This window comes from Typopeltis vanoorti, chromosome 1, assembly GCF_054136105.1.
Source record: "Typopeltis vanoorti isolate ZY-2024b chromosome 1, IOZ_Tvanoo_1.0, whole genome shotgun sequence".
In the NCBI taxonomy this organism is placed as follows: Eukaryota; Metazoa; Arthropoda; class Arachnida; order Uropygi; family Thelyphonidae; genus Typopeltis; species Typopeltis vanoorti.
In genome coordinates this window covers 78,804,332-78,819,219 of record NC_143549.1, presented here as the reverse complement: position 1 = coordinate 78,819,219, position 14,888 = coordinate 78,804,332, and the positions used below count along the sequence as shown (strand labels likewise).

Genomic DNA, 14,888 nt, shown 5'->3' with positions numbered 1-14,888 from the left:
AAGAAAGAAGCAGGTGATCTGAAGGAATAACAATGACTGACCAAACATAAAAGAAAAATGAGTTAATGGGAAAATTATTATTATTATTATTATTACATGACACCTCCAGAGAGCCCAAAGACTCATAGAGGGAAGACCCACTCTACCACTCAATCCACCAACCATAACGAACTGCAACTACACCAGCACCATCCACTGCCAACCACCACTAGTATCTTCACAGACAATCACAAACATCCATGCCTATGGCTGGATTCGAACCTGCAGCTTTTTTGGCTGGAGAGTAGATACACTAACCACTCGGTCAACCAGGAAAATTATGTATGGAGAATCGATGCCATCATGTTGTACCATCATTTTATATTGTGGTTTAAGCTATTAATAATACAATTTGGTCAGCTAAATTCCAAATTGCCAGCCCATCCTTGTCTATTCAGTATCCAGGTAGATACCTAACAGGGTGCACCATGAAAAGGTGGGGATTGGACATTAGGTCAGAAGCCCTGGTAGGTTCCCTGCATTTCTTTAAGGGCTATGTGAAGGTCTCCTCTCAGTTATATGGCTTTGAATCTTAAGCACCCCAGAACAGGAACCAAACCTTGGAGATTCAGTGGCAAATTCTGAAGAAAACATTGATTGATTCATCCAGAGAGGAATGTTGTGAAGCTGTCTTGAAGGATAGAAAAATCAGATCTCCATGGTGGACACTGGAAGTTAAAGAAGAAGTGAAGGAAAAGAAGAAAACATATCAAAAGTTCCTGGCAAATAAGTCAGCTTGTGCACTTAGAGAATACTGAAGCAAATATAAGAAAGCTAAACACTATTTAAAACTAGCTAAACAAGTCATGGGAATACTTTGGTAAGAACATCGAAAATAAATATCAAGAAGCTAGCAAGATATTCTGGAGATTGTTGAAACAACTCAGAAATAGAGGAAAGAGTGCTTTTAAAGGAATTAGAGATGGTAAAGGTGACATGAAAACGGGAAAAAAAGATATCCTTGAAGTATGGAGTAATTACGTCGAAATATTGCTAAATGAAACAATCAATGAAAGCACAGTGGTAAAAAAAAAACACTCAACAGGCATGCAATGAGGAATACATATCCATACTTGAAGTAGAAAAAGCCATCAAACGTCTGAAATTTGGAATGTCAGTTGGAGTAGATGATATTTGACCAGAAATGGTCAAGTATGGAGGTATAAAAGTCTTACAGTGGCTTCACTGCATGGTTCAGAAGGCCAGGACAGAGGGACGAATTCCAGATGATTGGGGGTAGAGCTCTCATAGTACCCATATACAAGGAAGAGAAATAAAACTGAATGTGAGTTTTATAGAGGTATTTCTCTACTGGGTGTTCCTGGTAAGATTTATGCAAGCATTGAGAAATGGTTAAGAAGGATTGTGGAAGGGAAGCTTGGTGAAGAACAAGCTGGATTCAGGCCAAGTAGAGGCTGTCAGGATCAGATTTTCATTTTATGACAAATAGTTGAGAAATCATGGGAATATAACAAAGATCTCTATTTAGGTTTTGCAGGTCTGGAAAAGACATATGACAAGGTGCCAAGAGAGAAGCTATTAAACTGCTACAGTTATATGGAGTCAATGGGGCATTATATCAAGGAATACTTAGTCGTTATTTGAGTTGTAAGTCAGCAGTTAGAATTGAAGAAAGTACAGGAAGATGGTTTAATGTTAAATATGGTGTCAGACAAGGAATGTACATTATCTCCTCTGTTATTCATTATCTATATGGATGACATTATGAAGGAACGTGGTATTAAACCAGATATCAGAATTGGAGATGTTAATCTCAGCTTTTTACTTTATGCAGATGATGTTATACTTCTAAATAAATCTGGTACAAGTCTGCAAGATTCCCTGACTAAAGTGAATAACTGTTGTAATAGATATGGTATGAAGGTCAGCAATAACAGGACAAAGACAATGAAAATAGGCAGAAGCATTGAAAATATCAACTGCATTGTGAATGGAGAACTTATAGAACTAATAAAACATTTCAACTACATAGGCATAATTTTTAGTGAAGATGGTAAATTAAATCAAAGAGCTGAGATGTTAATGTCAGCTCTTTGCTTTATGTGGACGATGTTATACTTCTAAATAAATCCGCTACAAGTTTGCAAGATTCCCTGACTAAATTGAATAACTGTTGTAATAGATATGGTATGAAAGTCAACATTAAAAAGACAATGAACATAGGTAGAATTGTTGAAAATGTCAACTGTGTTGTGAACGGGGAACCTGTAGAACAAGTAAAACATTTCAGTTACTTAGGCACGATTTTTACTGAAGATGGTAAATTAAATATGGAAATAGACAACAGAATCAACAAAGCTGGTATGGTAGGTGGTCAATTGAATAAATTCATATGGAATAAGAGAGAAATTAGTTGGAACACTAAATTAGCTGTATACAAGACAGTGTTCAAACCAGTTTTAACTTATGGATCTGAGAGCTGGGTCAGAAGTAAAACACTTGACTAAAGACTAGAGACCGCAGATATGAGAATCTTGAGAAAGATTATAGGCGTGAAAAGATGGCATCAATGGCAATATCATATTAAAAACGAGGATATTAGGAAAGAATCTGACATTGTCAGCATTCAGGAATGCGTTAGCAGAGCTAATCTCAGGTGGTATGGTCACTTAAACAGAATGGGCGAGGAAAGATTAGCAAAAGAAGTGTTCTCTTCCAGGTTGGCAGGAAAACGACCCAGAGGAAGACCAAGATACAGGTGGATTGATACGGTACAAAGTGCCTTAGACGATAGAAATATAAGATCTGATAATGTTTGAGTCTTGACAAGTAACAGACTGATTTGGAGGAAAATTGTAGATAGGAAGTTAGTAATGATGTAAATTTTTCATGTAGTACTATCATATCCTGTACACCCCTTGAGGGTACATGTCAGGAATTTGATGAAGATGATGGTAAATTAAATATTGAAATTGACAACAGAATCCACAAAGCCTGTAAGGTAGGAAGTCAAGTGAATAAATTTATATAGAATAAGAGAGTAATTAATCAAAACACAAAATTAGCTGGGGAATTTAGTTAGTAATAAGTTATAATTAGCATTTTAATTTATGGATCTTATAACTGGGTTAGAAAAAAAACACTTGACAAAAGTCTAGAAACTGCAGACACAAGAGTCCTGAGAAAAATGAGGTGGTGAACAGATGGATTAATGGCAATATCATCTTAACAATGTGGATATTAAGAAAGAACTTGACATTGTTAGCATCCAGGAATGTGTTAGCAGAACTAATCTCAGGTGGTATGGTCACCTAAATAGAATGGGATGGGAAAGATTTCTCTGCCAATGTGGGAGGAAAGAGACCCAGAGGAAGATCGAGATATATCAGGTGGATTGATACAGTAAAAAGTGCCTTAGAAGACAGAAATATTAGATCTGATAATGTTGAAGTCTTGACAGGTAACAGATTTGGAGTTAAATTATAGATAGGACGGAGGTGATGATGCAAGTTTTTCATTTAGTACTATCATATCCTGTACACTCCCCCCTTGATAGTACATGTCAGGAATTTGATGATGACTCGATAATCAGGGGAGTACTGAACAAAAGTATGACAAAATTGTGTTTCCCAGGTGCAAAAGTTCATGATATTAGCTACACTATCTGGATGCCAAAAGCAAATTCGAAGGAAATGATTTTCTTGGTTGGTACAAATGATTTGAGAGGTGAGAAGTATTTTATGAGGGAGGATTTAAAAGAGTTGTTAGAAGAGGCAAAGCTGAAGAGCAAGAATTCAAAGATTATAATTTCCTACCAGCCTCTGATAGAAGTGAACTGAGGAGATGGGCATTGATAGCCAACGAGTCTATACATAAATTGTGCAAAAGGAATGATGTAGAATTTGTATAATGCTGATGGACTGCATCTAAATGGTTTTGGTGTTAAGTGTCTGGAGGGAGCTTTGTTCACCAAGCATGCTTAAGTGCAAATTCCTGGAAACTTAAGGAATTAGGATGGAACCAAGTGAGTTTGTTTGAAGGTACCCATGAAACAAGTGAGTGTGAGAATGACCAAGTGAGGAATCTAATCTCTCAAGCAAATATATTGAATAGGGTAGTGAATTCAGAAAGTGAAGGTAGGTGGGAGGACTAAAGGGATGTTGCAGTTTCTATATACTAATGTCAGAAGTAACAGAAACAAGAGGAAGGAGGTTTTGGCATTGGTTAGTGCAACCTCACCAAAGGCATTAGTGAGACTTGGCTAATAGCTGATGTAGTTACAGGGATTGAACGTGAAGGGTTTAGTATTTTCAGGGAAGATAGAGAAGATACTGAGGATATTTCAGGGAAGATACTGATGATTGCAGATGAATTGCAACCAAAAAAAAATAGGAGACAGGCAAAAGGGTGTCTGTTCATTTGAAGCAATCTGGTGTGAGATTAAGGCCAGTAAGACACACTGTAACCGAGTAAGATACTTGGTTGTTGCTGCTGTAGGCCAAGGAGTTCCACAGATGATCTCAAAGACATGCATTGACAAATTATTATGAATACAGGTTGAGTGATTATTATGGGGACTTCAACTATGGAGATAGACTGGAAGGAAGATAGATCACATGGCAGGAAGAAAATAAAATTTATACACCTGCTGAGAGATAATTCTGATCCTAGTCGTAGGATCAGAAGAGCTATCCATTGGAGGCAATGTTGTCACCATAACCATGGTGACAACATTGCCTCCAATTGCTGAAAGTGACCATGTGTCTTGACTTGGGTGATTGTAATACACGAGGAATATTCGATCAAGAAGGGGGGGTATTTGTGGAACTACAAGGTAGGTAATTATGACATGCTTAGGAAGAAGCTCAAATCTGAACCATGGCATAAAACACTGCAGGGTAACGATGTTAGTAGTGCAGGAGATATAGATAAGGGTCATCTAGAAGGAGTATTAAATTGTATACCTAGGGTAAGGAAGATTAATCGGGTAGGAGTTAAATGGATGAGTAATATCATTAAGCAAGAGCTGCAGAAGAAGAAAATGCTGTGGATTGTATATAAAGAGAAAGGTGAACAGCAAACTCATGAACGGTACAAGGCTCAGGCACGAAACGTGATCAACATGGCAAGGAAGGAAAAATCAAATTATGAAAAGAATCTAGCCGAGCAGGCTAAAGGTAATCCCAAAGAGTTCTTTTGTTATGTGGCAAGTAAGGGGAAGAGTGGCTATGGAAGATTAACCTTAATGAGTGATAATGGTCACAAGGAGATAGCAGCAGATAAAATAGTTGAGTTACTGACTGGCCACTTTGCAAGGATATATCATCTTAGTGAGGTTATTGCTTTAAACCTATGTGACAAACACTGATGTGGGAAAAGAGGTAGATGAATTGGAGGTTCTTAGAATATTGCAGAATTTCATTGTAAATACAGCTGTGGGATTAGATGGGATATCAGTTAGGGTTTTGCAAGAATGTGCAAGGGAACTCGCAATGCCTTTGACTAGGCTCTTGTCTCAGCTCTGGTAGAGTTCCAAGGGAGTGGAAAGAGGGCAAAATAATTTCTTTGCATGAGGAAGATTTTAAGACTGCAGTAGCAAATTATAGACCAATCAGTATCATAGGCATAGTGGTAAAAGTACTAAAAAAATTGGTAAAAAAAAAAAAGAGAATTCAAGAATGAGTAGATAAAAATATGATACTGTATGAGGGTCAACATGGCTTTGTGAAGGGTCGTTCGTGGCTTATTAATTTACTAACTTTTTATAATAGAGTAGCAGCAAGTTTAATAAAGGAAATGGCTACACAATTATTTTGCAAAAGTATTTGACAGAATACTACATGGAACTCTTATGCAGGTTGAAACAAATGGGGATGGATATGACTGGTTAAGTGGTAAAAGGCTGGTTGCTGGACAGATATCAAAAAGTAGTATATGGCGGGACAGAATCAAGGTGAAAACAGGTGACTAGTGGTGTGCCACAGGGTTCGATGCTGGGACCACTACTGTTTAATTTGTAATATATCATCTTAGTGATAATATATCACTAAGATAATTGAAGAACCCAAAAGAAAATATTTGGTTGTTTTCTGATGATGCGAAATTAGGTATTGTAGTAGTTAATCAAGATGGTATAGAGAGCTTGCAGGACAATTTAAATAGGCTGTCAGTATGGGCAAAAGATAATGGGTATCAGTTTAATGTGAAGAAATGTAAAGGTATGCATTTTGGGATAAATAGATTACAAGCTATGTACTGCATTGATAAAATTGTACTAAAGGAAATAGATGAAACTAGAGATTTAGGGGTAGTGGTAGACAGAGAGTTGAAGTTTAGAGGACATAATTGGTAAGGTAGTCCATAAGATTACTTGGCTATTGAAGAACACAATAACAAGTAGAGATAAGGAAGTTGCTATTCCTCTTTATAAGGCCTCGATACTCCCACATCTGGATTACTATGGTGAAGTCTGGTCCCCTGAGTTTCTTGCGAATAAGGAAGCGTTGGAGAGGATTGAAAGGCGAGTGACCAAGTGGCCTGTGGAATGTTCCTTGTGAGGATCGATCGAATTTGTGGGTGGATTGTAGAAGTTAGTTGATAGGAGAAAAAGAGGGGGTTTTGATAGAAACATATACAGGGTGTTCGGGATAAATTTGACAGTTTCGTAAGGAAAAAGAAAATCTTCTTTGTATCTATTAAATTTAATGAATTGACAAAAAAACATTACAGGCAGAGTTAATTACAATACTATCAACAAGATTTACTCAAAATAACCACCATTAGCATCGATCACAGCTTCAATTCTGCTTCGGAACCTCGAACAAGCTGATGCTACAGTCTCCCTGGGAAGGGCCGCAAAAACTGTTTTAATTTTATCCATTAACTGGGCTTTTGTATTACTGGAAGTGCGATTGGTGTCTTTTTCAACTGTGCCCCATACAAAATAATCCATGGGGTTAAGGTCTGGGGAGTTTGGAGGCCAAACATTTGGACTGGTGAAGTCGTAGAAATTTTCAGACAACCATTTTTGACTTTTCCCAGAGGTGTGGCAAGGGGCCGAATCCTGCTGCCATACATACGGCCTACCATTGGCTACCCTTGTTATCCAGGGCTTGACTACAGTTAGCAACTCCACGAACAAAGCCCGAATTCCAATGCCAGGGTTCTTCAACACCTGTTCCTGCAGATTTGCGAGGAATTCTGCTGTACGAACGCAATCAGATCGTCTGCTAGGGATCTTTCTTCTTGCTACATCCTCGTAGTCACCATTGCAAGTCTCTAGTTCATGCCTGATTGTTTTTACTGTATTCAGGGAGCATTGGGCAGCAGTCGTAATATCCTTATTTTGATGGCGGGCACGAATCATCATGATACAAGTTATTCTCTTCCATGATTCAGGTGGGTTCCAGCTATCCATCCTTTCTGACATCTTGTATATGAATGAAGAAGGGTCCAAACTTTTAAATGAAGAGAAGTGTGTGTTAATACATGTAACTTACGGGAAAATATAATTAATTATAAATATGTCAAATTTATCCCGAACACCCTGTAAGTTGCTTAAAGGGTTTTATAGGATAGATGTAGGGGAAATGTAGGTCTAGAGAGACCAGAGCAAGGGGGGTCATCCCTGGAAGCTGAAGTAAAGGTGTGGTTAGTAGGAATGTAAGGACTAGATTTTTTGCTTGGAGAGTTGTGAATGAGTGGAATAGGTCGCCATAGTCAGTTGTGAGTGCTTTGTCTGTTAATGGGTTGAAGTATGATAGATTGGGTCTCCCCGTGATGAGTCTTCAGACTCCATGGAGGTGCCTGTATAATAATAATAAAGGTGACATACAGGGTGTTTCAAATTAAAGTGCCCCGTAGAGCAATGTTGAGAGAACTAGCAGATGAGATAACCTCAAACTTGGTGGGTACCCTAACCAGATCATGGGGAAGAGATTAAAAATAAAAAAAATTAATTCAAAAATGACTGATAATGATAATATGGTGCTGTGAGCAAGAAAAGATAGTGAATTTTTTGCTTACACGAGTTGTAAGAGGTGACCACTGTGTTCACCAGACCTTACCCCCCCCATGACTTTTGGTTTTGGGGGTTACCTCAAAAGCATGGTGTATCAGGGAAAAGTTCTTCTGGCAGATTTGAAAGATAAAATTGCACATCATGTGTGAAACCTTTCAACAGATCAGTTGCATTCTGCTGTAGGCAATGCTGCATGATGGTATTAGCTATATTGGTCCTGCACAAAGGCCAAGACATTGAACATGACCTCTATTTGGATCTCCTTGATAGCTCCTTACGTCTTGTCAACTTTATGTGATCTGATTATCGTACCCATCAAGTTTGAGAGTATTTCATCGACTGGTACTCTCCCCCTATAGATTGCTCTGAATAGGGGCATTTTCATTTGAAACATTCTGTACAAACTGAGGATAGAAATTTTCTGGTTATATAGCGTAACTACTTTGAGGGATTATTAAATTAGATAAGCATTGGCAGAACAGTGGTTGAAAAGGAATGCAGTCAGGAAGTCTATATTAGTACTTGAAGAAAAAGCCATCAAAAACCTGAAGTGTGGAAAGATAGCTGGATAAGTGATATTCAACCAGAAATGCTCAAATATAGAGGTGTAATAGTTTTTACATTGAATACATTGCATAATTCAGAAAGCCTGATCAGAAAGTCAAATTACAGATGACTGGAATAAAGCCCTAATAGAACTATCTGTACAAAGAAAAATTAAATTGATTTTTTTTCAAAATACTGTTCATCATCATCAAATTCCTGCCATGTACCCTCAAGGGGGGGGGGTGTACAGGATATGATAGTACTACATGAAAAATTTACATCATTACTAACTTCCTATCTACAATTTTCCTCCAAATCAGTCTGTTACTTGCCAAGACTCCAACATTCTCAGATCTTATATTTCTATCGTCTAAGGCACTTTGTACCGTATCAATCCACCTATAATCTTGGTCTTCCTCTGGGTCGTTTTCCTGCCAACCTGGCAGAGAACACTTGTTTTGCTAATCTTTCTTCGTGCATTCTGTTTAAGTGACCATACTACCTGACATTCGCTCTGATAACGCATTTCTGGATGTCGACAAAGTCAAGTTCTTTCCTAATATCCTAGTTTTTAATATGATATTGCCATTTATGCCATCTGTTCATGCCTCTAATCTTTCTCAGGACTCTCATATCTGCGGTCTCTAGTCTTTGGTCAAGTGTTTTACTTCTGACCCAGCTCTCAGATTCATAAGTTAAAACTGGTTTGAACACTGTCTTGTATACAGCTAATTTAGTGTTCCGACTAATTTCTCTCTTATTCCATATGAATTTATTCAATTGACTTCCTACCATTCCAGCTTTGTTGATTCTGTTGCCTATTTCTATATTTAATTTACCATCTTCACTGAAAATCGTGCCTAAGTAGCTGAAATGTTTTACTTGTTCCACAGGTTCTCCATTCACAACACAGTTGACATTTTCAATAATTTTGCCTATTTTCATTGTCTTTGTCTTTTTATTGCTGACCTTAAATGCTGTTATGTGAAGTAAATGGGACATTATTATTAATAATATCTGACCTCCATGGAGTCAAATGACCCATCTGAGGAGGTCTTTACTTCTCAAAAAGATCATTGAGCTGTGTCTTGAACACATTCACACTTTCAGCACTCTCCACACCTTCAAACAGTGCATTTCACTCATTAATCACTCTCCGTTCAAAGAACCTGCTTCTCACCCCCCCCCCCCTTGCTCACACTCTCCTTAATACAGCTTCCATGGTGATTTTTAGTTCTACCCTTGTCCTTCTCTACTCTATGAAATATCTTCTCCACATTAATCTGGTAACACCCCCTTACCAACTTACATTTCTCAATTATATCTCCTCCTCTTCTTCTATTCACAAGGCTCTGTAAGTTGCATTCTCTCAATCCCTCCTTGCATCTGACATTCCATGGACCTGATACTAACTTAGTTAACCTTCTCCAATACATCTTCATCCCCTTGAAACCAGGTGATCAGATCTGTGCACAGTAGTCTGTATGTGGACTGATCAAAGCCTTATACAGGGAAACCATAACTTATTTGCTTCTGCATGTCAATGACCTCATTATTGCCATAATCCATTGGGATGTTCTTAGAATTTTAGCATTATGATCCCTAAACTTAGTCTCTTTTCACTATCACTCCCAGATCTCTCATCTTCTCCATCCCTTCAAAATTTCTCCATTAAGTATATACTCAGCATCTCAACCTTGCATACCAAATTTCAAGACCTTGCATGTTGCAACATTAAGCCGATAGCTCCATTTATTTGTCCAATCACATAGTCTATTCATTTCCTCCTGCAAGGCCACAATGTCTGCTCTACTTCTCATAACACTTCCCAACCCTGCATCATCAGCAAATAGCTATGCATCCCCAGTTAAGCTGATCCCAGTGTCATTAACATACAAGCTAAGCATTAATGGTCTCAAAACAGATCCCTGTAGCACTCCACCATAGGGATCTTCAGGGAAGTGACCTTCCTCTTTTGGGATATTACTCCTCCATGTACAATCTGCTGATGCCTGTCTAACAGCCAATCAGCTATCCAACTTGCCAGTCTGTTATCTAATCCTATCTGTTTCAGTTTAGCTACTAGCTTGTTATATAGCAGTCTTCAAAAACCTTTGAAAATAAATCCAATTATGGCACTGTATATGCATCTTCTTTGAATTTGTCACCTTGTAATAATACATAAGCAGATTCCTGAAAATGACCTCCTCATAACAAACCCATGCTGCTCATCATAAAGAATACTGCTATTATCAACCCACTTATGAATCCTAGTCCTCATCACCAACTTCTCTAATACCTTAGCAACAACTTCAGACTCATAGATTGGCCTATAATTTGCAGTCGCAGCCTTACCTCCCCTCTTCCATTTGTGAAGTGGAACAATGTTTGCACCTTCCAATCCTTTGGGACTCACCCTGTTGTAAAACTCAAGTTAAATAATTGTGCCAAAGGTGCCATTATTCCATAGGACATTCCCTCAAGACGTGGCAATATACTGTCAAATCATATTGCCTTATTAACATAAAGTTGATTCTTTATATACTTGCTGCTTATTCACTATCAGTCTCTCTTACACCAGACCCTCTATCCAGCTTCTCCTGATGTTACCTTCATGAGGATGAAATGCATTGATAAACTGATCCTTAAATAATTTGACTATATCCTCCATTGGTTACCAATCTGCCAGTATCATCAACTAGTATCATCCTCCCATAGTCATTTTTCCTTCTACTTGCCACATATCGAAAGGACTCATTAGGATTTTTCTTAGCTGGATTGGCTAATTTTTTCTCATACTGCACTTGCTGCCTTTACCAACCGAGTTACCTTCCTGGCCTGCTCTTTGTACTCTTCATGCAGCTGATCATTACCAGTATTCATCTTCATTGCCTCCACAGCGGCATTTTTTTTTTTTTTTTTCAGATATTATGCTTAATCTCTTCATTCATCCATTTTACTTCTACCTTGTTTAGCCTTTTCACCTTTGGAATATAATACAGAGCAATATAGGCTTAAGTTGATATACAAGAAGGTAATTTGTAAAAGCAGGCATGTGACAAGTGTTCTCATTATCTGCACTCTTATTTGTTTATATACATTACATTACATTATGAAGGAAAGTGTTTAAACTCTTTTTAAGATATTATGCTTAATCTCTTTATTCATCCATTTTACTATTACCTTGTATAGCCTTTTCACCTTTGGAATATAATACAGAGCAATATAGGCTTAATTAAGTTGATATACAGGAAGGTAGTTTGTAAAATCAGGCATGTGACAAGTGTTCTCATTATCTGCACTCTTATTTATTTATATACATTACATTATGAAGGAAAGTGTCATTAAAGCTGATATCGAAATTGAAGATATTCAACTTAACTCTTTTCTTTATGCAGATGATGTTATAATTTTATAATAAATCCAGTACAATTCTTCATGATTCTTTAACTACATTGAGCACTACTGTAACATTTTTAAACTCAACATCAGCATTAAAAAAAGGAACTATGAAAATAGGCAGGAACATGAAAAAAATAAACTGCATTCTCAGTGGGAAAAACCTGTAAAAATAAATAAAACGTTTTACTATTTAGTTATAATTTTCAGTGGAAATTAAATTAAACATGAAAATAGACAATTTTCATGTTTAGAATATGCAAAGCTAGTGTGGTTGGAAGGCAGCTGAATTATTTATATGGAATAAAAGAGAAATTGCCAAAATACTAAACTGGCAGTGTAACAAGATATCATGTTAATTGATTTTAACTTATGGTTCTGAAAGTTAGATTTATCTGTGGTCTGTAGTTCAAAGACTACAGACCACATATAAGATCACAGATATGAGACCATGGCAAAAATTAAGAGAATGAACCAAGGTCATTAATGGCAGAATCATGTGAAGAGGAAATATAGGAAGGAACTTGACATTGTTAGTATTCAAGAATATGTGAGCAAACCTGATCTGAGTGGTGGATTTAAATATATATATAGAGAGAGAGAGAGAGAGAGTGGCAAAGGTTTGCAAAACTAGTTTTTAATCCCTGAATGGCAAAAGAAAAAGATCCATAGGCAGACCAAGATCTAGATGTATATTGATACAGTTTGAAGTGCCTTAGAAGACCAAAATAAGTTCTGAAAAATTTATTGATAAGGTAAACTCAATTGTGGTATCTTGTACACTGCTTTAATTAAGGTATCAGGTATTTCATGATGAAAGAAGGAAAGAGGAAAAAAAATTAAATTTTTAATTGTTATTTTTAGTTTATTTTGACTCTCCTTCATTTAAAAAGCTCTTATAAAGGTTCTTTGCCTCCTACACACAATGAGCAACAGGCAGTTATTTTTCATTAGTTAAAATTAGTTTGAATACTGTTTGTTTGGCATTCTTTATTTATTCCATAATAAATGTACTTCATCTGTCTCCGTAGTACTGCTTTCTTGTATAATGACACCTGTGAAACTATAGAATAACACATATACCATAGTAGAAATAAATTTATTATATTAATATTTCGTCTTATGTATCGTAAGACATCAGTATAAACAATGAACAACAATAAGGAATTGAATAAAGAAACAGTAGAGCTCATGCATTAAATTGGAATCCCTCTATGTATTCAGTTGCATGATCATGGATTAACACTATTGGGCTGAAAATAGTTAAATAAAATTAACTCATTTTAATTATTTTCAGCTCGAGCAGCTACACGTATACTTTCTGGTGAAACTAGTTGGCTTTCTTTATTCAATTCCTTATTGTTTGCTCTTTGTATCGATGATGTCTTACTATATGTAACACAAAATATTTTATTATTACTTGATGCCTTCAGGGACTCCAAAGACTCATCGAGGGAGGGCACCTACTCTACAACGAACTGCAACTACCATCATAATCTACACCAACGCCATCTGCCGTCCACCACTACCACTAGTATTTTCAAAGACGATCACAAACATCCGTGCCCACAGTGGGATTTGAACCTGCAGCCTTTTTGGCTGGAGAGTGGATATGCTTACCACTCAACCAACCAGGCTGGCAATTTATTTGTTATTTACATAATAAATTTATTTTTTACTGTTGTATACATGTTATTCTAGTTATTAGGTACTGCTTTGCTTACTCTGTTATCTGACTAAAAAAAACTGAGTTTTTATTTGGTTATTAATTCACAAAGTCATAAAATAAGCCAACTAGCTTCATCAGAAAGTATGTGTAGCTGCTTCAGGATGAAAAAATATAAATGTATATGGCTAGCAAATACAAAATACAAGTTAACAAGTGAAGCTTTGCAGGAACTGCTCTAGTATAAATAATAGAAATACATGGAGACAGTGGAAGGTGGCATGAGTTATCCACTTTCCAGCATTGTTTGGAGATCTGCAATTTTAAGAGATCTGATAAAGGATTTCCAGATATCACTTTTTTGTTTTCCAGAACCATAATGGATCCATTTATCTGACAAGAGGAAAAGGGGGGGGGGGGGTTCTTCTAAATGAGGCATAAAGCTCTTGTTCTAATCGATATCATGATATATGTGGGAAGAGAGTGATAGGCCAAACCCAATCTTTCTTGTCTATTTATGAGCGATGTCTCCAAGATGTTCTCATCTCAAAACTTCTAGAAGTCTGACCTGTAAAAAAAGGCTACAGGAACAAAGAATTCTCTAAACAACCCCAGTATGTTTGCAGAAAGTGGGGGGGGGGGATGTTGTTTTTGGGACAGGAGGACGAGGGCTATGTATAGTGAGAATACCTACATTTGTTTGCCACTCTGATAGCATGAGATTTTGAGGAGATTAGTGATTTTGCTTGAGAAGGTGTCAATGGAAGGAATTAAAACTGAGTCTATAGTGCATATCAGGATTTGACTGGAGTAGGATTGGGGAGTAGTATTTATTCTTATTATTTTGCAGTTATCTCTATGGAGTCAGAAGACTCAGTGCAGGAGATCCATTATTCACACTATACCTATCATATCTCTCCTTAAACTCATTCACTAATGAAGCACTCACAACCACCTCTCTCAACCCATTCCACCTATTTACCACCCTTCTAGCAAAAAATCTAGTCCCAATGCCTTGCTGATCACACTCTTATATAGTTTTCACAGGTGAACTCTCATTCTCTCCCTTATTACCACATACTGAAAAAATCCTTTAATGTCAATTCTATGAAACCCTTTAATAACTTGTATGTTTTTCTATCATGTCTCCTCTTTTCTGCCTATCAGCTAGCTTTTGAAGTCCACAGACTTTCAATCTGTTCTCATAGAGAGCATTCATTCCATAAACTTGCCACAATCTTTGTCACTTTTATTGGA

General features: G+C 37.0%; 1 protein-coding gene across 1 annotated transcript in view; it reads left to right on the top strand.

The window, feature by feature from the left end:
• Positions 1 to 14,888, top strand: part of LOC150110121 (uncharacterized) — a 443,476-nt gene that overhangs the window by 86,027 nt on the left and 342,561 nt on the right.